This window comes from Mastomys coucha, unplaced genomic scaffold (assembly GCF_008632895.1).
Source record: "Mastomys coucha isolate ucsf_1 unplaced genomic scaffold, UCSF_Mcou_1 pScaffold15, whole genome shotgun sequence".
Lineage (NCBI taxonomy): Eukaryota > Metazoa > Chordata > Mammalia > Rodentia > Muridae > Mastomys > Mastomys coucha.
This window is the reverse complement of record NW_022196897.1, coordinates 113,885,282-113,909,713: the sequence shown is the minus strand read 5'-3', so window position 1 is coordinate 113,909,713 and position 24,432 is coordinate 113,885,282. Positions and strand designations below refer to the sequence as shown.

The following is a 24,432-nucleotide window of genomic DNA, read 5'->3' as shown; positions in this document are numbered from 1 at the left end:
TGGTGTGTGTGTGTGTGTGTGTGTGTGTGTGTGTGTGTGTGTTGCTGCTAACCATGGTGAATCTAGGGAAGGCCATCCACATCTCCCCAGAGTGACCGCAGGTTCATATGTTTACTGTGCTATCTACCTTGTCCCTGGGTCCTGGTCCTGGGATGGGTACCCATCTGAGTGGCCACACAGAAGCCTGCTGTATCCTCAGCATACAACTGTGGGCTCATTGGGGATTCTGGTGGCTCTGCCTAAGCACACAGTGGGGCTCTGTGCTGTCTACCTACAGATCACAGTGATGTGAGAACCTGGTCCCATTTCCTGGTCCTGCCTCTACCTGTCCCAGGCAGTAAAGGCATCCAGGCACCTCTCACCACAGTGAGCAGACCCCATAACAGGCAGGCAAGGGACAGTTTACAGTATAGCCCTGACTCACTTTACCACAGAGACAATTCATGAAACCTCTCTGAGCCCCAGTGTCCCCTTTGGTAAATGGATGACAAGATTAGCTTTTGCACAGTGGAGATGTAAGGAAGAAGAGAAGCAGGACCCAGAGAAGGCTAGCCCCCAGGGAAGAGGCCTTCATACCGAGCTTCCAGGAAAGGCTTCTGCCATCTGTCCATGCCTCAGAGCCAATGCCAGATCGGAGGGGAGCCTGGCCAGGTATTTAAAAGGCTCACTCTGTGATAACTGACCTGGCCCTCTGTTTGAGATTCTGGTGCCTGAGCTCCATGCTCAGTTTCATTCATACCCTGCCTGCCCTTCATGCCAGACGTGGCCCTTGGCTCTCCTGTGTTATTCAACACTCACATGTAGCTTTACAGAACATTCTGAACTCCTCACTGCATAGGGATAGGGGAACTGAGGCACTCAATTTAAACAATGCCACTGTGCATGAAGGAGAGTCCTGGTGCTGGGATTAGAACCTGCAGGTGAGCGCCTGAGTTGTCCCTCCTAACCTCAGGTATCTAGAACACAACACAGGCTGGGTCTTGGCTGGACAGGGAGGTGCTCTGAGTGTGGAAGCGACTGAGGCAAGGCCCAGCTCTCTACGGGGCATGCCTGCACCTTTAGTGCCAGCTACCCTGAGCATGACATAGTAAAGTCACTGGCTCCACTGGACCCTTAGCTTTTCAGAGTGCAGGGACATTCAAAGGCAGGGGCAGTGAGAGCCTGGGGTTACCCTGTGCAGAGGACAGCAGAGGAGGAAGGTGTCACCAACAGTGACTAGAAATGGACATGGCCCTTGTCATCATCTCCATGTCCTTGAAGAGGGAAGGATGAGTCAGGTAGAAAGGCAAGAGGTCCCCCAATCCGTGAAATGGGGCTCCTGGTTCCTGGTTGGAGCTCCATTTGCCAGGATCCCAGGCCTGGGAACAGGGACTCTGGGAGTAGAGCTGAGCCCCCAGTGGGAAGTGAGAGCCTGGGCCAGTTCCTCATCTGAGGCACACCCAAATTCCCAAGGCAGTTAAAAGCCTCAAGTTGCTCAACTGTGTCAGGGAAAGCCGGGGCCACCGCTTTCTGAATACTGGCTGAGTATTCTAAACTTTGGTGACCAGAGTCTGGCCTGTCTGGCCTCGGAGGCTGTGAGGAACACACTCTCCATGTCCCATAGTCCACACAGGGAGGAAAGAGCTACAATTCTGATGGCGAAGGGACAGCTGTTCCCCATTTGTCATTGTCAAGCTCTGATGCCTTTGGGGACTAAACTTGAAGGACAGTTCTGACTGTTGTAACCAAGAGAGCAAAAGGAAGTCAAGGACACCCTTCCCCCACCCCTCCCCCTCTCCCACATCACACTCCGTCACTCAAGCTGGAAAGAAATGAGCCAGCAAGAAGTATTTCATGTCTATCTAGCATCTTTTGAGACATACATGCTTGGGACACCTATGACCCAAGACCCATGGCCCAGTTCTACCGCCAGCCCCAACCTCAGTGGCCCGTGGCCCTCAAAGCAGAGCCCCTTCAGGAACCTTTAGCAGCTCCTTTAGCTGCCTGTCTGGGGTATCACTCTAGATGGGTGCCTGGCAGCCCTGTTTATTCGAACCATTGGCCTGGCCCTGTTCCCAGTGTGCACTGCAGTTCGCATGGTGGGTACTCTCTTTTTGCCTTATAGGATATTAATTCCCACCAGCCTAGTGATTTAGGCCGAGAGTGGGCATACTGGGAGAGATGCTAGATGAGCCCATGGGCCCAGAAGGGTCTTGCCCAGGGGACTTTAGGGAAGGGTTGCAGGCTCCGGTATTTGGAGACTATTTCCCAGCAGGAGGAAGTCTGAACACCTCCTGGGATTTCCCTGTGGCTTAAGGAACCCACTTGGTTCCTCTAGCTTTTGCTTTTCTCCTGCAGAGTACCATCTTTCCCATGCTGCCTTCAACTCTTGGAAGTTTCCAGTGGCACGAGTGTTTGCTGGTACAGTTCAGGAGGCTAAAATGACTTTCACTTGCAGGAGTTAAGGTGCCGGTGGATGGGGTACCAGTGGATAACTTTCTCCTTCCCTCTGTTTTGGTTTCTCTGTCAGCACACCTTGTCTGTGGACCCTTCCTCTATCTTACAGAATGACTCTTTTGCCCATTCCCATCTTCCCTCCCCTGACTTCTTGTCTCTGCTTTCTGAGGCTCTGGATGATAACAAAGTTGTACTCAGGGGCCAGAGGCTGCAGGTTTTTTGAGAGAGGGTCTCCTGCCTCTCCCATCTGTGTGCTGAGATTGCAGGTGAGCACTGTCCGGCCAGCTGAGAATGTGTTTTAGTTATGCTTATATTGCTGTGCAAAACAGCATGACCTGGGCAACTTATTAGAAGGAGGGGGTTGTTTGAGATCACAGGTCCAGAGGGATAAAGTCCCCTTGCCATGATGGTGGCAGCAGGCAGGCATGACAACTCAGACAGCTTTGAGCTCATGTCTTAAACCACAAGCAAAAAGCAGAACAAATACATTGCTCAGGAACCTCAAAGCCCACCCCCCAAATGACATACTTCTCCTGCAAGGCCACACCCCCACGACCCTCCCCAAACAGTCCCATCAACAGGGCCAAGTGTTCAAATGCCAGAGACTATGGGGAGCATTTGTCATTCATACCTCCACAATATGGTTGAAATCTAGTAAAGTATGGGGTATGGGCTGCTAGCTGTGTATGTGTGTGTGTTTCTGTATATGTATGTGTGTGTGTGTGTGTGTGTGTATCTGTATCTGTGTGTGTCTCTGTATGTATATGTTTCTGTATGTGTGTGTCTCTATGTGTTTGTGTGTATGTGTGTATGTCTGCATATGTCCCTCTGTATGTGTGTGTGTCTGTATATGTCTGCTGTCTGTGTGTGTCTCTGTGTGTGTGTGCCTGTGTGTGTGTGTGTGTGTGTGTGTGTGTGTGTGTGTGTGTGTGTGTCTGGGCAGAGGTTAGGGAGGGTGCAATGCCAACAAAAACACAATCCAGGAGAACTGGCTGGATCAGAAAGGGCATTAACCACTGTATTCGAGGTCCTCCAAAGGCTGCTGGAGAGTTGGGGGTTGACAATGACCCAAGGCCTCTAACTAGCAGATCTTGGTCTTCAGCCAGGTGGGCAATCATCTGGGTTTGCTCAGGGCTGAGACTCTCCTGGGAAGGGCTTTTGGCACTAAAGCCAGATCAGTCCTGGGGGAACCTGAATGGCAAGTATCCTATCCTCGACTCTGTGGTGGAGAAAGGATCTAACCCCCTTTTGTCTTGAGCCTTGATCCCTGGGACAGATGCCCACTCTGGTTATTCTTGGTGTAGGGTGGGGGTGGGGTAGGGGTTGCTCTCAACATCTCTCTTGGAATAGAGGCCAGAATTTTTCCAGGATTTTGGACTGGGAAGTGGAAAGTGAGCACTTAAAAACCTTTAGGGTTTCATGAGAAAAATCAGATTTTATTTTAACAGTAAATTATAACACTTGACAAAATGCAGACACTTGCCTCTCAGAGCTGGTACTGAGTCAGTGTGGAAAGTATTCTTTCTCTAGAGCAGTGGTTTTGTTCTCAGCCTTCCTGATGCTGAGACCTTTTAATACACTTCCTTGTGCTGTGACCCCAGCTGTAAAATTATTTCATTGCTATGTCATAACTGCGGCTGTTATTAATCATAATGTAAATAACTGATACACAGGATAACTGATATGACCCCGAAGAGGTTGAAACCCACATGTTGAGAACCTCTGCTCCAGAGGTACCTACACTGGAGTAAGTATGAGTTACAGAAAGACTTTGAGTGGAGATGGCTCAGAGAAGACTTCAGCAGCGTGGCTCATCACCAGGGACACACCCAGATGAGGAAGAATCCTGAACATCTGGATGGAGAGCCCTCAGGGTCTCTATCAAGCCTCTGGACTCTCCTTTGTGATGGTTGATCTTGTTCATTAAACAGGGTTTAGAGTCACTATGGAAATACATTCCTGTGCGTGCCTATGAGATTGACCCCAGTCAGACTGAATGGGAAAGAAGGCGTCTCCCTAAATGTGGGTGGCATCCTCTCATGGACTATGATCCTGGAGTGAAGGAGCTGAGAACAATGTTCATCTCTCTCTGTTTCCTGACTTGAGGCAGGAGAATCTGAGATCTCACTCTCCCATGCAGTGCCTTCCTCATAGGATGCTCTACACCCTCAACTGTGAGCCAAATACAAAACTTTCTTTTCTTCACAACAATGCGAAACAAGAAAAGAGAGGCTGTTCCTCTCAGGGCCCATTGGAGTATATAAAATGCGCAAGAATAGGTTAAGGGATAGTCATAAATACCATATATCAATCTCCTGGTTGGTAATAACGAAACATTTCATTTTGCTGGTAAAGTATGGATACATTGACATTCTGCCAATTCTAGTTGCTTTATGTCCTCGTCAACATTTTTCATTCATGGTGTTGGGCATACCGGCCATTTAGTACATGGGAAATGGGATCTCATTGTGGTTTTAATTTGCATTTCCCTAATTACACAGTATGTTGTCTACCAGTACAGGCTTATTGGTCATTGGTCAAGTGTCTGTTCTATCCCTGTATGAGTTTTGTTGTTGTTGTTGTTGTTGTTGTGACATCCGGCAAGAAGCAGCTGAAGGGTTTAGTTTGGCTCACAGTTTGAAGGTCCGATGCATCATGGCAGGAATGGCATAGGTGTCAGATGTCCTGTGGCTGCATCAGGTGGAATTCGAGACTGGCTGCTCACACCTCAGCAGACCCAGAAGTAGAGAGAGAGGAAGCCTGACACCCACATGACTTCAGCCATGGATGGTACAGCTCACACTCAGGGTGGATTTTCTTCCTTCTGCCGTCCTGTGGAAATGCCTTCAGAGACAACCCCAAAGCTGTGCCCCACTAATGCCCAGGGTGACAAAGATGTTAGTTACCTCTGCTAGGAGTTTATAGATCTTTATACATGCTTAGAATAAATCCTTTATTGACTGGACAGATTCTGAGTATTTTCACACCATCTATGCCTTTTTTCATTTTTGCTGAATATGATCAATTTATCAGTTAACTTCTGTGATCAACGTTTTTCTTGTTCTAAGAAGTTTTTGCCTACACCAAGATGGCCAAGATTTTCCAAGTCTTCTGTGTGTGTAGTGATAATTTTGGGATTTTGGCTTCTTTTTTTTTTTTTTTTAACTTTTATTGCATTATGATGAGAAAAGTTACATGATTTCAATTTATCTGAATTTGTTAACATTTAAAAACATATTTTAATTAAATAGAATTGAGGATTTTGGCTTACTTAAAAGGCACAAGTATTACAAAAATGTGCTTTCATTTTAATCCCAGGTGTAGGGATGTGGGGCTATTTCAGACTGTCCACAGCAGTTGACTATGTTTTGCCTCATGCTCTAGTAGAGATGTGATTTTGCCAGTTGCAGATAGTTTCTGTGATTGTGGTATTTTTGAAATTCTGGGAACCTTTCAGAGGATCCCTAAATGCTAGGACCCGAGAAGTGAGGTTGGTTGTTGTTGGTCATTTAGGGAGGTTGGTTGTAGTTTCTAGTAGTCATGGTCAAAGAAGAAACAAAAAGAAAGAAATTAGATTAATAGATTTTCCTATTTTCTCTCTCACCTCTATCCTTGTTTCTCTCCTATCTAGTATTAGGGAGTGAAACTGGGGGGTGGGGTGACATAAAGGGTGGGAAAAAGAAGAACCCACAAAGCAACAAAGACTAGCTATATTTGTATTTTATCGTCTGGGATTTTTACTTCTAAATACGTATTGCTTAATTTTCATTTGAAGATTTAAAATGTTGCTGTTATTTTATATTTTGTTGTCAGCTCTGGAACTTCCACTGGATTCTTTTAAAAATGTATTGCTAAGACAGTGGGGAATAAAGAGGATAATGGAACACATGTGATAAGAAAGCAGATAGGAGACTGTGTGTGGAAAGGAGAAGACCCAGCTGGAGGTGGGAAGGTGCTGGAGCAAACAGTGGGGGAGGGGAGCAATGAGAGCAAAGTTTAATGCATATGAGTGAAGATGCTACACTGAAACCCATTATTTTGTATAATAACCTTAAAATGAATATATAGCATATATGTACATATATTATATAAATGGGCATATATGAATGTGTATATATTGTATATATGTATATATTATATAAATGGATATGCATGAATGTATATATAAGTATATATATTACATATATAAATATATACATTCATACATATCCATTGCTATCTCCAATTCTCCATTTGTTTACTCATTATGGCTATGTTTTCACTTATGCACTTTAAACATATAATTGCTACTTAAATGTTCTTATGGGGCTGAGCAATTAGCTCAGTGCTAGAGTAGTTTAGCATGTGCCAGGCCCTGGAATTAAACCTAAGCACCAAGGGAAAACAAAAGCTCTTATCTAGTTATTCCAACATATGATATATTTTGGCTTTTGTGTCATTGTGTTTTCCCGTTGAATACAAATCACTTTAAAACCTTTTTCTTGACCACCTAAAACTTCTTATTGATGCTCTTCCTTGTGATGATAGAAGCAGAGATTCTGGATCCTGTCTTTCTTTGACATCATCAAGTAGTTATTTATGGATATCACCTTGAAGATGTAGAAGTCTGGCTTTGCAGTCTTTAATGTAGCCTTGCTCAATGTTTCTCCTGGGGCATGGTGGTCTCTTGGCCCTCAGTATAATGTGCCCTAGGATCTTATGACTTGCCCAGGGTGTTTCAAAGGTTCTTTTGGAAAAGTTGGCAGGATTCAAACTCTGAATTCTGTCTCCTAATTGGTAGGTGAGAGATGACATATCAACTCACATTTAAAACTTTTAAGCACTTCCAGAAGCCCACCCCCACCATTTCTAATCACCGTGGTTGTCCATGTTCTGTGCCCTGTCACCTCTTTTCTGTCGATGTTCTGGAATGGCCCTGGGGAAGGCAGTATAGGCCTGGTCTTACCCAGTGGAGTTCCTCCTTCCAAAAGCCAATCCCAACTTCTCTGTCTGCCTCTGTTGCTCCCAACGCTTCCAGATATATACTTTCTTTTTTTCACATCTTGTTCAGAGTTTATAAACCTCTTAGGGAGGATTTGGCACCAGGAACTATCCTACCCCACCAGCACCAGAGTTTCTTCTTCTCCAGGTAAGCCTAGAATGTGTCCAGTTTACAACTGAAACGGATCATCTGTTTCTTCTTCTGTTCCCACTGTAAGGTTTTCAAAAATATCTTTCAGCCGGGCAGTGGTGATGCATGCCTTTAATCCCAGCACTTGGGAGGCAGAGGCAGGTGGATTTCTGAGTTCGAGGCCAGCCTGGTCTGCAGAGTCAGTTCCAGGACAGCCAGGGCTATACAGAGAAACCCTGTCTCAAAAAACCAAAGAAAAAGAAAAAGAAAAAAAAAATGTGCTGAATAACATTGTCTGCCTAGGGTTGTTTAGAGCCTTTTCTGTTATAGCTAGAATTTCTCAGGACAACTATTATAGGAAGCCAGAAACAGAGAAAACCAGGCCTGCCACTTCCTAGCTGTTTAAAGGCACCTGGGCACTCAAAGGCTATATAAAGGCAATTTGTGGTGGAAGGATGGTCTTCAGAAGTTTTTAGTACTTTGTGTAAATATACAATACAGTTTCCATAACTTAAGTCTTACATACCATTACTTTGGATTGGTCTTGTATGGTTTTTTTTGTTTGTTTGTTTTTTTGTTTTTTTTGTTTTTTTCGAGACAGGGTTTCTCTGTGTAGCTCTGGCTGTCCTGGAACTCACTCTGTAGACCAGGCTGGCCTCGAACTCAGAAATCCGCCTGCCTCTGCCTCCCAAGTGCTAGGATTAAAGGCGTGCGCCACCGCCTGGCTTGGTTTTTGTTTTTGTTTTTGTTTTTCTTGGAGACCCTGGTGTTCTCCTGCTCATCAGGAGCCCTCCTTGAAAGTTAAGTTCATTTTTGATCAACCCAAACCTGCAAAGTTCATTCTTGCTGATAAGTGGGGTGTTGGTATTAGGACACTGGGGTCTCCCCAAGACAGTCCCTCTGATGAGTGCTTGGTGGGGCCCTGGGCACTGTGGGCAGCAAATGAGAATATCTCTAGATAGTAAGACTCCTTCCTTGCCTCTGTCCTTGTCCATGGCAACTATCAGAAGTCAAAAGAGATGAAAGAGCTGCCCAGAATCCCAGTGACTCACTTGTGCTATGAATGCAGAGAACAAAACCAACAGCAGATTGTGTTCTGAGCTCAGCTGCACCTTCTGTCAGGGAAGGAGTGATTCTGAAGTCCATTGTGTCTCAGGGAGGAAAGAAAATAGCGATGTGGGGCTGGAGAGACAACTCAGCAGTTGAGAGCAATGGCTGCTGTTTTTCTAGGGAACTTGGGTTTGGTTCCAGCATCTACATGTGCTGCTCCACAAACACCTGTAACCCCAGTTCCAATAAGATCCAATGGCTTCTTCTGACCTCCTTCTTAGACACTGGCACACACATGTCTGTCTGTCAGATCTCTCTCTCTCTCTCTCTCTCTCTCTGTCTCTGTCTCTGTCTCTGTCTCTCTGTCTCTGTCTCTGTCTCTCTGTCTCTGTCTCTGTCTCTGTCTCTCTCTGTCTCTCTCTGTCTCTGTCTCTGTCTCTCTCTCTCTCTCTCTCTCTCTCTCTCTCTCTCTCTCTCTCTCTCTCTCACACACACACACACACACACAGATAAAGGAGGAGGGAGAGAGCTTTAAAAAAAAAGTCAGTCTACTTCGTCTACTTCAAATGCTCTTTTATTGGCTGAGATGGTTTGGTTTGGTTTTGTTTTCTGTTTCTGTGATTAAATATCCTGGCCAAAATCAATTTAGGGAAGGGAGGCATTTCTTTGCAATTCCATGTTATTGTCGATGGAGAGTCTAGGTGGAAGGAGTCAAGACAGCTAGTCACATTTCACCCAAGAACGAAGAGAAATGAAGACGCACACTGGGCCTTTCTGCTGGCCCTTGTGTCCAGTGCTCTTCCCAGCAGGTAAAATGCTACCCACATTCAGGGAAGGGCTGCCCACCTCATTTCACAATCAAGACAATCCCCCACTCATATCCATGGGCCAACCTGATCTAACAATCCCTTACAGACTCTCTTCACAAGTAAACCTAGAATGTGTCCAGTTTGACAATTGAAACGGATCATCTGAGGATATGAATTATATTTTCTCTGTCATTTGAGCTCTTCAAATAAAGTGATTTGAAGATCCAAATGCTTTTTACCAATAAATAGACTAGAGGTAGAAAATATGCAGACTCTAAAGCCAGCTCATCTGGATTTCATCATCAGGTCTGCCCTTGTCCATAGGAATTGCTACAGCTTCAGCTTCCACACGGACTGAGTCTGCTGCAGTCCCAACTCCAACACACACAAGCTGTATAACCTATACCTTGCTTAAGCTCTCTGGGATCCATCTTCTTCATCTGTTCAGTACAAGTGTTAGGATCTTAACTATTGTATATAAAATTCTTAGGCAGTTCTTCCTAGAAAACACTACAGACATGTAAACCATTTTTACTAACAATGAAAGAATATCTACATAAACATTTTGTCAAATGAAAGATAATGCAGGGACCCAAACCAGTCTGGTAAATGTTTGTGCTCCAACATGCCCACCTAGACAGCTGGGCATTCGTGGGTGTGACCTTAGTAAGGTAAGTGAAGGTGTGTGCTGGCCAAGGCTGGGTTGGTCAGAGGTGGATGTAGGTATTTTTTTTGGAAATAGAAATGTACAATGAATAAAGGAAATCAAGCAAAATGACAAAAGCAACAATGTGGAAGGTGAGGACTGGCACCTGAGGTTGACCTTGGACTTGCAAGGACCAGTACCTGAAGTTATCTCCTGATCTCCATAGATACATTATACTATGAGCGTGCCCCCACAGTCACATATATGAATGTACACACACGGAGAAAATAAAATGACAGAAAGGTGGTTACTGGGGACCACGTTTCCTACTCTCAACCCTGCCAGTAAAGCTGTGACAAGGACGCTGCCTCTTAGTGTCCCTTCTCCAGAAACATGAATTCAGCTGTGATGGTGATAGCTCAGATCAGCAAAAGAGTGTCCACCCAGAGCCAGAAACTGTCACCATGGTGTTGAACTTGGAAAGGGGGATGGAAATGCTCACTCATCCGAGAGCTTTGTGTGCAGTTCCTGGAGGCTGGAAGCTCAAGCTACTTGCTACTCCTGTTTGGTTGTAAAGCTCTGCGCACCTCACCCCTGTTTCTGACCTCTCCACAGCCATCTTCCGACCTCAGTTTCTCCTCTGAGTCGTGGAGTATTCCCGTGGCAGGATTGCTTTCCATCTGTTCAGTGTGCTCTCAGTCTGTGTGGGTGGCGGCTCGAACCTCACCCTGCCCTGACTCCCAATATACAAATGCTTTCTCCCTTCTCTTTTTTACAGTCTATAATTTTCCAAAGGCCAGGAAATAAAAATGTCTGACTGATAAATGAGTCTAGCTAGGTGGAAGGATGACACGGGTCCATTTTAATTTCTCATTTGCTTTTCTCTGCTTCCAAAATTCATGCAATAAACATCCATCATGTTTGCGATCAGAAGAAACGCGCCCAAGAAAAAGCTGATCCGGACCCCAACTGAGTATTCTGATTGACTGAGGGCCTAACCTCCAAGAAAAAGTTAAAAGTTCTCTCCTCCTCTGATTGCTGGACATTACACCTGAGGTGACAACATTGCAGAGAGTCACTTCTTCCTAGAGCTGCAGACCTGAAGGGACCCAAAGTAGACAGGACTCTCCTACCCTGGGGACCCACTTCTTGCTTCTAACACTTTAAGCAACAGTTCTCCAGATCAGGGCTCCTACCAGCTGACACCCACATATGCAGCCTTGCATGGTCAAGACCCTCCGTGGTGGCCCATAGGTCCCCAACTCTCTGTCTTTCTCTTTAGACAGGAATGCCCAGTCTCTTCTCACACATGGCAGCCAGGATCATCTCTCTGGGGCACATTTTCTGTGTGGTGGTGTTTACTCCTTGGTAGTTCAAGTCTCTTGGTCTACCTGGGTCTCCCAGTCTCTAAGTTCAGCCTCCGCTGAGCTGCCTTTATTTCTTTTTAATTATACATCTCCTCTCTTTTAAAATGGAAGTTTCCTATTGGATTTCTATGACAATATAGAGACATGGATCGACTCCAACAAAAATGAAATTGTTAATGGAATAGTTACTTCTCTTGTGGGCTTCCCTGACAGAAGAACCTCTGTGGATATATACATGTTGGTTGGGATTCCCCTTTAGTATGTTGAGGAGTGGCACCCCTCAAGCCTTGGCAGGGACTCAGCAGCTGAGTGGCAGACATTGTTGAGTGGCGTGAGGATTCAGCTGGGGGAACCGAGAGTGGAGGGGTGGAAGGATGGCACGAAGCATGTGAGCTTAGAAATCCTACCCCAGAGTAAGCTGGGCTATCACTGGCCCCTAACCCTGAGCAATCTAGATACATGACTCTGCATGTGTGGGGGAGACAGGACCAGCCTGGACACCTGCTGTCCAGCCTGGCACCAGATGTGACTGGCTTTTCTCATTACTGTTAGAAGAAGTAAGGGAAGGGAAGAGAGGTTTATCCTAGTGCCCAATTTAAGAAAGGTTCCAAGTACATCACAACAGTGAAGGCCTAGTGGTAGGGATGCAGGTAGGGTAGCTAGCCACAGTAGGTCAGCACTCAGGCATAGAGTACTTGTGTCTTACTGGGGCTCAGCTCGCTTTGTCCTTTGTAGGCTGTCCAGGATTTCAGCCCAGGGATTGGCCCCACCCACATTTAGGAAGACTTTTCTCAGCTCATCTCAGTCAAGATAAATTCCTTCTTGTTGTTGTTAGATTCATTTCATTTTTATGTGTATGAATATTTTGTTTGTCTGTGCACCCTGTACATGCTTGGTGCCCACTGAGGTCAGAAGGGAGCATTGGTTGCCCTGATTGTAAGCTACCAGGAGGATGCTAGGAATTGAACCCCGGTCCTCTGTAAGAACACTGAGCCATCTCTCCAGCCCACAACTCAATCTAGAGAATCCCCAACAAACATGCCAAGGGGACTGCTTCTATGGTAATGCTAAGCCCCACCAAGTTTCCAGTGAAGATCATCAGCCATCATACACAGAGAAACGGTTGTCTAAGGTCTACAACCATGCTAACTACATAGGCTTTCCAGACACTGGCATGTTCCCTGGGGCCAGTTGCTTATAACATGGGCCATTTATTATGGCTTCTAGTAATAGTTCAGTGTCAAGTGATAGCTTTCTTGTTGGCAGGGTCCCAAACTGATGTAGATGAACACATAGTGAGAGATATGGAGTGCGCGAATGCATGTGTGTGTGTGTGTGTGTGTGTGTGTGTGTGTGTGTGTGTGTGTGTTTACGGGTGTGTTTTCTGATCTCTGTCATGAAGCCAAGCAGTATTCAGTGACGAATTCTTTGGTGACCTTTCCTCATCCTGACCTTCTCTCAAAGGCAGTTACATGGACCCTCCACCTTCCTCAGCCTGCACAACAGTGATCAAACTCCAACATGACTTTCAGAGGTGTTATTCACCCATACACATAACATCTTTAAAATACATTTGAAAAAATAATTGCTTTCTTTAAGAGTGTACGCTCTAAAACTATGGCTTACGTATTCTAACAGTGAAGTAACTGGACATGGAGGGAGAGAGTCAGGTTTCTAACAGAGTGAGAATTACAGACAAGGAGAAGGCTGGGATTGTTCACCTGATGATGGCTTAGTGTTAGAGAGGCAGGTATGGAATCAACTTTAGCTTACTACAGGGACAGATGGGTACACACAAAATAATCAGATAGTTTGTGTAGACACATATATTTTCCTATTCTGTCAGCTAAGGTGGGATGAAAAATCTTATTTTAATAACAAAAAGCACACCTTTATTCCAGATTTTTTGTTTGTTCATTTTAGTTTTTTAAAAAATTTTTATTTATTTTATTTATATGAATAAACTGTAGCTGTCTTCAGACACACCAGAAGAGGGCATCAGATCCATTATAGATCACATTACAGATGGTTGTGAGCCACCATGTAGTTGCTGAGAACTGAACTCAGAACCTCTGGAAGAGTCAGTGCTCTTAACCGTTGAGCCATCTACCTGTCCCCATTTTAGTTTTTATTGTATGTGTAGGGGTGATTTATTTACCTGCATGTACTTCTGTGCACCACATGCATGCAGTACTCTTGGAGTCCAGAAGAGGGCATCAGGTCCACAGGAACTGTAGTTACAGTTGACCGTAAGTTGCAGTGTGGGTGCTAAGAATTGAATCTGAACATTTCTTTAAGTGCTTCTTGGCCATTCGAGATTCCTCTGTTAAGAATTCTCAAGCCGGGCGTTGTGGCGCACGCCTTTAATCCCAGCACTTGGGAGGCAGAGGCAGGTGGATTTCTGAGTTCGAGGCCAGCCTGGTCTAGCTCCAGGACAGCCAGGGCTATACAGAGAAACCCTGTCTCAAAAAAACCAAAAAAAAAAAGAATTCTCTGTTTAGTTCTGTACCCCATTTTTAAAATTGGGTTCTTTGGTTTGTTGTCTAATTTCTTGAGTTCTTTATATATTTTGGGTTTTAGTCCTCTGTCAGATGCAGGGTTGGTGAAGATATTTTCCTATTCTGTAGGCTGCAGTCTTGTGCTGTTGATGGTATCCTTGGCCTTGCAAAAGGCTTTTCAGTTTCATGAGGTCTCATTTATTAATTGTAGATCTTAGTGCCTGAGCTCTTGGTGTTCTGTTCAGGAATTTGTCAACTGTGCCAATGAGTTCAAGGCAGTTCCCCACTTTCTATTTAGTTCATCTGGTTTTATGTTGAGGTCTTTGATCCTCTTGGAGTTGAGTTTTGTGCAGGGTGATAGATGTGGATCTATTTTTGTTTTTCTACATGCAGACATCCAGTTAGACCAGCACCATTGTTAAAGATGTTTTCATTTTTCCATTGTATGGTTTTGGCTTCTTTGTCAAATATCAAGTGTCCATAGATGTGTGGGTTTATTTCTCTCTCTTCAATTCTATTCCATTAATCAACTGGTCTGATTCTATACCAATACCCTGTGGTTTTTATCACTATTGCTCTGTAGCACAGCTGAGATCAGGGATGGCTATACCTTCAGAAGTTCTTTTATTGTACAGGATTGTTTTAGTTATCCTGGGATTTTTGTTTTTCCATATGAAGTTGAGAATTGCTTTTTCAAGGCCTATAAAGAATGGTATTGGAATTTGGATGGGAATTGCATTGAATCTGTAGATTGCTTTTGGCAAGATGGCCATTTTTAACTATATTAATCCTGCCAATCCATGAGCATGGGAGATCTTTCCATCTTCTGATATCTTCCTCAATTTCTTTCTTTGGAGCTTGAAGTTCTTGTCATACAGGTCTTTCACTTGATTGGTTAGAGTTACACCAAGATATTTTATATTATTTGTGGCTATTAAAAAGAGTGTTGTTTCCTTAATTTCTTTCTCAGCCCTCATATCGTCTGTGTAAAGGAGGGCTACTGATTTTTTTTCAGTTGATTTTTGTATCCAGCCACTTTGCTAAAGGTGTTTATCAGCTATAGGAATTCTCTGATAGAATTTGAAGACAGGAACCTAGCTTAACTGTCTCCTGAGAGGCTTCATCCAGAAGTGAAGGGGAAAAAAATGCAGAGATCCATAGCCAAACATCAGGCAGAGCTCGGGTGGTTTTATAGAAAAGTGGGGGTTAGAATTGAAGGAGCTGGAGGGGTCAAGGACACCACGAGAAGACCTACAAAGTTAACTAACCTGGGCCCATGTGGGCTCACAAAGACTGAACCACCAACCAAAGAGCATGCAGGAGCTGGATCTAGCACACATACACACACACACACACGCACACACACACATTTGTAGCAGATGTGAACTTGGTCTTTATATGGGCTCCCTAACAATTGGAGTGGCCTCTGACTCTGTTGCCTGCCATTGGATCTCCTTCCTCTACCTGGACTGTCTGGTTGGGCCACAATGGAAGAGGAGATGCTTGGTCCTGTGGGAACTAGATATCCCAGGGTGGGGTGGTACTCAAGTGGGCTTCCTGTTCTTTGAGGAGAAGTGGAGGGGGTAGTAAGAGGAGGGATTTGTAAGGGCAAGACTGAGAAAGAGGTAGGAGGGATGGACTGTGAATGGAATGGAATGTGAATAAATAAATAAATTATGAAAGAAAAAAAAAAGAATTAAACCTGAGTCCTCTGCAAGAGTAACCAGTGTTCTTAACAACTGAGCCATCCTTCCAGCCCCTTAATTTACAATCCATACGGCCCCCAACAATCTCTTCATAGCCCATGGCTAACCCAAGGTCAGGCAGAGGGTAAACAAGTCGAGAGTGGTACACTTGAGTGTGCCAGGAAGAGAGTATTAGAAAAACAAGCAACACCACATGGCAGGCGAACAACAGCTGTCTGAGTTTCTCAAAGCCCAAGTAATTTGAGCAGTAATGTGGCATATAGTCTAAGTAACTCAGGTTCAAAATTAGCATGCCTGGTTTCACACTGAGCTAGATAGCTAGACATGAATGGAGGAAAATAGAAAAGTCTCCAGGGTGCAACAGAATGTCAAATAATGTACAGACAGTCCACCCTCATAAGTGGAATACAACTCTCCACTCTTCAAGTATGGCTGGGCAAGGTGACTTCCTTCCAAAGAGTGGAAGGAGTCTCGTAGTGGAGAGGCACCACAAACACCATCCTACTCAGACGGTCAAGCCAGATGTCAGATAACAGGTACTCCTGTGTGTGTGAAGATGGCACTTCTGAGGTTTTATCACCCAATTGTGATAAAAAACAAAACTACAACAGCAGAGAACCCAAACCAACAGAAATTCCACCTAATAGTTCTCAAAATGGCCGCAGGTGTCAAAAATATGTCTGAGAAATTGTCATGGAATTGGTCCGATATGATAACTAAATGCAGATTCTGTGCCAAGTATTCAGGTGAAATACTGTGGAAATTTGATAAACTGTAGAGCTCAGTTGATTTACTACGTTGTGATTAATGGTGACAAGTAGACCTAGTCAGGGAACCGGTATAGGGGGAGTCCCTGCACTAATTGTCAACTTTTCTGGAAAATAAAAACTTCGAAAATAAGAAGTTTAGTTAGGTAAGAAGGTAAATAAAGGTAATTTCTCTCCACTCTTTCTCCTGTTCTCTGTCTTTCTTCTCCCCTCCTCTCTCCCCCCCTCTGTTCCTTTAGTTCAGAAGCAGCATCATACAAATGCCTAATATCTTGTCACTTTCCAGCTGTCTTCTCTTGCATTGTTCTGAAGCCTGGTAATGGTGTATATACGACCCTCCAGTTCACAGACGTCTCCATCACCTGTCGACCTTGACCCCTGTCAAGATCCCTAGTAGAAACTGCCCAATCCGTTAGCTTGAGCTCATTTGCACTGTCCCCACTGTTCCACATGGCTATGGCTTAGGGAGCTCAGTAAACTCCGAAGGGAAATGTCCGTTCTTCAGGGAAAACATCTGCAGGGAGATTGCTGCCTGTGCCTGCTCTTTGCTCTCTGGCTCACAGACGAGTCCTCATGCATGTACCACAGCACCCAAGTGTGGGCAGAAGCCCTCTTGAGTGGGATGAAGCTTTGAAGAGGCTGAGACCTATGAGAACCGAAGAACCTTTGAATCTCCCTTCAGCTTCCCTACCCCGACCACAGCCCTCCTCTTGATGTAAAACATGTGTTAAACTTGAGAACAAGGAGGCTGGCTTCTGTGCCAGGAAGACTGCTTCGCTTTAAGCTTCTTCGGGGTTGGAAACAGATCTGCCTCTGAGGTTTGCACAGCACTCTACGTGGAAGTCACCATGGTGGGTTGAGATGTGGATTTGTGAGATAGCACTGGAAGCAGTATGTATTCCTGTGTATCTCTGCAGGCTGAATGCAGATGCCGGGACTCTCTTAAAAGCATGTGGATGTTAAACTGGACTGTTCAGAAACCAAGAAGGAACCTTCCAGAACAACTGTGTACCCGGAATACACACTCCATATAGGTGACATATTCATCTATATGATAGACCAGAAAATCTGTCTTCCAGGCCTCCTTCTGCCTCTTGACCAGCTGTGAGAGCCTGAGGAGTCATGGGACCTCTTATCAAAGAAATGGTAAAAAATGACTAAGATCACTGCCTTTAATCCCAGCATTTAGGAGACAGAGGCAGGCAGCTCTCTGAGTTCCAGAACAGCCAGAAATGCACAGAGAAATCCTGCCTCAAAAAAGCCAAACAAACAAACAAACAAAAAACCAAAACAAAAACAAACAGAAAAAGAAAATATGGACCCAATACATTCAAAATAATCTCCCAACTCCAAATGATATATGAGAAACCATGAATTAAGGGACTAAGAGGGCATGTTAACAGGACAGGACCCCTGATGTCCTCCTCGGGCCTCCACACGCATGTGTCAGTGCATGCACAATCACACACACTTGTGCATATAGCACAATTATACATTACAGTCTCTCTCTCTCTCTACACACACACACACATCTGAAAGTGCTTTGGTAATCAGGAGATTAGGTGTCCAGATTGGGACTAAGTTAAGAGATAGTAACACCTGTACATGGGCTGACCAAGTGGTTAAAGTAGAGATGACAAGAGTCAAGACAGAAGACAAGAGAGCGTGAACACAAGAGGTTCAGGTGACATCGCCCCTCAGCAAATACTTCTCAAGGATCTCCTACATGCCTGTCACTAACCACAGAGGAGAGGGAAAGGCAGAAGCATAATTCATACTCTTTCTTTCTCTCTCCGTACGTATAATATGTATGTATACACATATTAGCCATGCCTGTTGGATACCATCAGGACACCATCACAAACTGTGTTTCTATGCTTACCTGCCCTCATCTTTTTCATTCTTCATCTATGCCTCTCCCTCCAACAGCTCTTCCCCAGATATTTTCCTCCTTTCATGTCCCATGTTTCCTTTTGCCCCGAGGCTCCCTGTCTTACTTAAGGTTTGTATTATTGTCATAAAACACCACAACCAAAACCAACATGGGGAGGAAAGGGTTTATTTTGGTTTACAGCTCTCAGGCCACACTCTGTCACAGGGAAGTCAGGGCAGGAACTCAAGGCAGGAACCTGAAGGCAGGGGCTGAGGCAGACAACACAGAGGAGCGCCGCTTACTGCTTTGTTTCTCATAGCTTGCTCAGTTTGTTTTCTTTTAAAACCCAGGGCTGCCTCCCCAGGAATGGCACCACTCACAGGGCACTGGATCTCTTACATCAATCATCCATCAAGAAAATGCCCCACAGGTTTGCTGACAGGCTGATCTGATGGAGGTGTTTTCCCAATTGAGGCCTCTCCTCTCAGATCACTTTAGCTTGTGTAAAATTGATTTAAAAAAAAACATATCCAGCATCCCCTATCCTTCCCTATCAGCTAGTACTACCTTCTCTTGGTCTCCTAGACTTTTACACTATGCACACTTTTATACACGTATGCAGTGTAGACTAGGATCCACATACAAGGGAGAATATGTGTTTTTTGTCTTTCTGACTTTGGGCCACCTTACTTGGTGTTATCCTTTTTTTTTTTAAGATTTATTTATTTATTATATGTAAGTACACTGTAGCTGTCTTCAGACACTCGAGAAGAGGGCACCAGATTTCATTACGGATCGTTGTGAGCCATCATGTGGTTGCTGGGATTTGAACTCATGACCTTCAGAAGAACAGTCGGCACTCTTAACCGCTGAGTCATCTTTCTAGCCCCGTGTTATACTTTTAAGATCCATCCATTTTCTTGTAGATTTAACTTTTTTCTTCACTGCTGAGTATTATCCTACTGTGTAAGTACCACATTTAAAGGACCTATTCACCCACTGATGGATGTCTAGGCTGGTCCATCCCTTTGCTGCTATGAATATAGCAGCCATAAGCATGGACGGGCAAGTGTCTCCATAGAAGAAAAAATATTTCCTAAATTAATATATTAAGTAATGCTTAGTGAGGGAAAATAGCTCTGGAGTATACAAATAATAAAGACTTAGGGGTGAAGGTAAGGAAAAAAGACGTGTTTAGGAGGGGGCTACAGAGCAAGAGGTAGATTTGGGGTACGGCAAAAGGAGAAAGACTGGCATTCCAGGTCAGGTGTGTGAGCGCATCTCACTGATGGTCCCCCCCCCCCCCCGAGTGAAGACCCAGGACCTCCTGTGCACAGCTCCACTCACGGGAAATGCTGCAGAGTTCTAAGGCAGACAGCATACTGTAAAGATTTCCCAGAGCCAAGAGGATGCTATCATGGGCTTTGAAAAACAGACATGGAGTCCCTCGCTACCCTGGGAGGTTGAGGCCTGATCAACACTGCACAGGGTGCTGGTGTGGGTGCGTGGGGAAGCATTCCCACCAAGTGGGAGGGGCTTCCTATTATGAGTGTGAATATTGCCAGGGTTTGCCCCGCCCCCTGGCCTACAGGAGCCTGCCTATGGCTGCGTCCTGTAGCTTCATTCTCCTGCCTAGGGGAGCTTCTGCTTCAAGCAGACTGTGGCTTCTCCAGTAGTCACGTGAAGAAGTTATCAGGTTTCTCTAGAAACGCCACTAGGATAAAGGGGAAGTTATCAAGAGGCCAGGTCTTCAGTTGCTGAGGACAAAGGTATTCCTCTCCACCATAGTTCACGTGGGAGCCCGTCGCTGTCTGAAAGAGGAAGTGCGGGTTGCTCTCACTTCTGAGATGCTTCAGAGGAATTCTGTTGAGAAACAGAGACAAAACGTAAAAGCGAAAGACCACACTTTCTCTCCTTCTCTCCCGAAGGAGCAGAGAGGCCCTTCATAGTGACGCAGGCTCGCTCTTCTTTCAGACAACAGAGAAAATGTCTTCAGAGCTTGGCAGGGCCTGGATGCTGGCTTTGGAGGAGCATTTACCACAGGCTGAAGTCCTTTCCAGCATAGCCTCTTAGCATGTTGATGTACAGAGGCTTGACATGTAGAGAGCCACATACCAGGACTCACAGGACGAAGTCCAAGATTGGCATTGACCGTCCCCGCCCCCCTTCTGAGGGAGTGAACATGAATTCGCTCGTACTGCTAATGTTTGGGGCAACCGTTAGCCTTCCTGGCTCACAGCAGCACCATCCGATCGATCTGCATCTTCACTGTTATACAGCACGCACCCCAGTATATGCCTTGGTGTCCATGTTTCCCCTTGGAATAAGAACTGTCCTGAGTTTTGGATTCCAGCCCACTGTAGTGACCTCATCTTAAGTAATTATATGCATAGCATCCCGATTCCCAGGTAACGGTGCGTTCTGAGATACCAGAGGTTGGACTTGAATGGATGGCTCTGGTAGATGTCATAGTTTTTGTCAACATGACACAAACTAGACATATCTGGGGAAAGGGGACATCAGTAGAGGGACTGCCTCCATCAACAGATTGGCCTGTGGAGAACTTTCTTGATTGATAATTAATGCTACAGAGGGCCCAGCCCACTGTGGGCAGTACAATGACTAAGTCAATGGTCCTGGGCTATTCATGGTATCTGAGCAAGCCAGTAAGTAGCATTCCCTGAGTATGCTTCCTTGATGGTGGACTAGAATCTATAAGCCAAACAAACCCTTTCCTCTCCAAGCTGTTTTATCAGGGCAACAGAAGGCAAAGCAGAATACCAGGGAACACAGTTCCCACAATGACTTTTCTTTTTTCCACATGGGTTTGAGGATCTACAGAATCACAGGCAAAAGGGACAAAATGCATGGAGTCTGTCACTGAATCAGCCTTGGGTATGCTCTGAGCACTGTCCTAACATTGCAAAGGCTGGCTGGGCTCACATCTCGGCAGAGCCCAGTGAGAACTAAGGACCCTAGATGCCCACTCCAGTGCTGAGCTCCAGGTGAGAAGTCTTTACTGTGTTTTTAATTTAAATTCTTTTATGTGTGTGGGTATTTTGCCTGTGTGTATGTCTGTGTACCGCATGCAACTCTGGTGCCTGCAGAGGCCAGAAAATGCCATTGGCTCCTCTGGAACTGGAATTTCCAAAGGTTATGGGGAACCATGTGGATGCTGGGAATTGAACCTGAGTCCTCTGGAGCAGCCAGTGTTCTTAACTGCTAAGTCATTCCTCTAGCCCCTAGGGCAACATTCTTAAGGAGAGTAGGTGGCACCCGATGATGATGGCTGGTGGCTGTCAGGTACACACAGGTATGAGGACCCTGCGCCACCCAGCCTGACCTGGCGTATGTCTGTTCAGATGCTAGACCATATTCTCTGAGGCAAAGAGAAGCCCTGCTAGGCATCTTCTTCCTCCACTGTACAAGGAGGTCTATGTTCTCCCTGCCCAGCCCACCTAGGGTCAGGAGAAACTCAAATAGTGTAGGACAGAATAGCTTTGAAAAGACCCCCACACCACAGCAACATGGGGTATTATTCTTAGATCATTGTGACACTTTCCCTGGGCAGCACAGGGGCGGGGGTAGGGTGGAGGACTCTTTCCTCTCTGTGTTGTAGAGAGGAGATCCCTCTCTGTCGGCTCAAGTCTAATCTCTAGTGTTTAAGACATACCTGACTATCTCATGGCTGGCTTTACATGCGGGGTGTCACTTAGACAATTCTATTTTCCCTGACAGCCTGCCCAGCTGCTCAAAGGAGAAGCCAAAATCCACCTGGAATTTCGATCCAGAAGTCCTGTTTGGCTCCGGTCGGAGAACTTAGGGAATCCGGCTTCTGAGACTGGGTTCTAGCCAGGTGAACCAGCCGGAGGGAGCCGGGGAGGGTTCCAGGCACACACCTGTGACTTGGGTTTCCGCCTCGAAGCATCCCTTTCCTGGCTGGTGCTTTTCAAGGACCTCCATCCTGCAAGATTGACAGCTCGCTTTTGATTGGAATCAGAGTGTAGGAAGCGGTCTTTTCAAATTTCCTGGGCAACCCAGCCTGCCAAAAGCCCTGCCACTGGCTGCTTTATTTACCCTGGCCACCAGGCCTCTCGCTGCACCCTAAGAAAACAGATTGCTGTCGGGAGAAAAGCCCATGCATGTTTCCTTTCTGGAGGCTGATCAAGTTCTGAAAGAAGGGTTTCCTGCAGTCCATTACACCATTTTGGTTTGTTTTATCCGTCTCCACCTGCAGAGCAGGGAATTAGCCTGCAGCCCAGGGCCGGGCCAGCAGATGACTACAGGGAAAGGAAAGCTCGTGGGCGTGAGCTTTCCACAACACACCGTGGCCTTGTTCTCTTTAGCGAGGCATTGTGTGCTGAGGCCCAAGCCCAAATCTGAATAGGATTCCGTGTAACTTGATCTGTTTTCTTTCTTTCCTGTATTCCTGTGAGCCAAATTTAACTTCGCTCCAATCTGTGGCCTGTACATATAATGTTCTGCGGGAGGGTGGGGGTGGGCTGGGAGACGTGGGGGAGGGTGTATACGCTTGCGGTTTTTTTTCCTATCTTCCCCTTTCTATTTTTTTTTTTCTTTTACTTGTCTGCATTGCTCACACTGCTCACCTTTGCCATGTATAACTTAATATGACTGTCTTGTCTGCAGCCATTAACCCTTTAGGAAAAGTAAGTGGATTTGCAGTTTCTCCTTAGCAAGTCACGAAGCTTCCCCACCCCCACTCCCAGTGCCCTGTTGAGGAGCCTTGGCGCTGTTTGAGTTAACAGTTGGCCTCCGGGAAACATGAACTTCCCTAGAAGTGCTTGTGCAGCAATTAATAGGCCTTCACTCAGATATGTAAAAATAGCCCCATGCTTGCAAAGGGCCACTCCGCTCCTAGGAGTCACCTGACTAGCGGTGGGTACCTCCTCTTTAAAAAGCTTGTATCCTAAACTTCCCAGAAATATCCCAAAATCGATGTGGGAAGGTTCCCAGGGCAGACAGAAATCCAACGTCCAATTAAAGGCTCCTCCAGCTGTGGCTAGGTCAGGCCTTGGCAGAGGCCGACAGCCTCGGGGGTTCATGGGTGGTGCCCTGCTGTAAACATGGCGCTGAGGATAGGGGGTGCTGTCTGCCCCTCCTTTCTACTTGAACAGCACCCCTTGCTTCTTGTGATCGAGGGAGAAGGCAGGCTGACTAAAGAGGGTTGGCAGAGGGAGAGCTCCCCTTACCTCCCAGGGCTGGCTCGTCCCGCCATGAAGGGTCAAAAATTGGTCTTCAAGGTCTTGTATCTGGGGGATAGTGAGATAAGGCACTGACAACATAATGGTTTCACTGCACATTGCTTTCAGAAGTCACAAACATACTGAGAAAACAATAACAACAACAACACAGAAATACGGGTCCTATCGGGAAGGGAAGGTGTCTTGGGTCATTGTGAGCTATTTTTAGAACGGAAAATGTGCTGGCTCAGAGAAAACTAGTCATGTGCCCCAGTCCAAGTAGGGCACAGTGAACCCTGCCCCATGTGCCTGCTGTTCATTTCCACCCAGCCTTGGCATCTCTTCTCCTTCAAGAAGCTCTCCCAGCCAGTGGGAGCACATAGGCAAGACCCAGCTTTCTAAACATCACCAGCACCTTCCTACATGGGAGACCATGAAGACCCTGATGGTTCACTATGTCCAGGAGTCACACTGGCTCCGACGTGCACACTTGACTCCTTCTGGGGCCCCTGCTACCTACCATCAGGATGGTTGAAGAAAGGTCTGGGCTTGAGGTCAGTGCTCCAATGTGACTCACCTGCTTCACTTCAGGAATATGGTGGAGTTCCCTGTGGTGGCCCTCTGTCATTTTCTTTTTGTAACCACCATGGTATTTTTCAAGGTGCTGGACATTCAGTGCATAACTGTTCCTCAGTGGAGTTGGCTCATGTTTTCCCAGAAACCTAGGCTACCTGGGTACCTACTGTGAGCTAGGGGCCTACAAGGCTTAACCCCTGACCTTGACACAATGAGGAAGATATGGGTATGGTAACAAGGGAGTGATCCACTGACTGGTACCTCACACACTCAGGAACACACATGAAGTAGGATACGATGCAGTCAAGCCTGGACTTTTGGAAATGCACCAAACCTCATCCCTCTTCAGCTGTCCAGTAGGGGACCCAGCAGTGATTTCGTGTCTTTTTTTTT

At 45.8% G+C, this 24,432-nt stretch overlaps 2 long non-coding RNA genes across 6 annotated transcripts in view; one reads left to right on the top strand and one right to left on the bottom strand.

The window, feature by feature from the left end:
* The window catches only part of LOC116090897, a 170,691-nt gene that overhangs the window by 68,854 nt on the left and 77,405 nt on the right, over nt 1-24,432 (top strand). The window lies entirely within an intron of this gene.
* Nucleotides 19,354-24,432, bottom strand: part of LOC116090898 — a 5,664-nt gene continuing 585 nt past the window's right edge. Inside the window, exons 2-4 of one of the 2 annotated variants that reach the window (XR_004118847.1) lie at nt 23,473-23,532; nt 22,162-22,226; nt 19,354-20,125 (exon numbers count right to left, since the gene is read on the bottom strand). This is a non-coding gene — a long non-coding RNA (uncharacterized LOC116090898). Of the gene's footprint in view, nt 20,126-22,121; nt 22,227-23,472; nt 23,533-24,432 lie in introns of those variants that run through there. The other variant, XR_004118846.1, reaches the window with a different exon arrangement.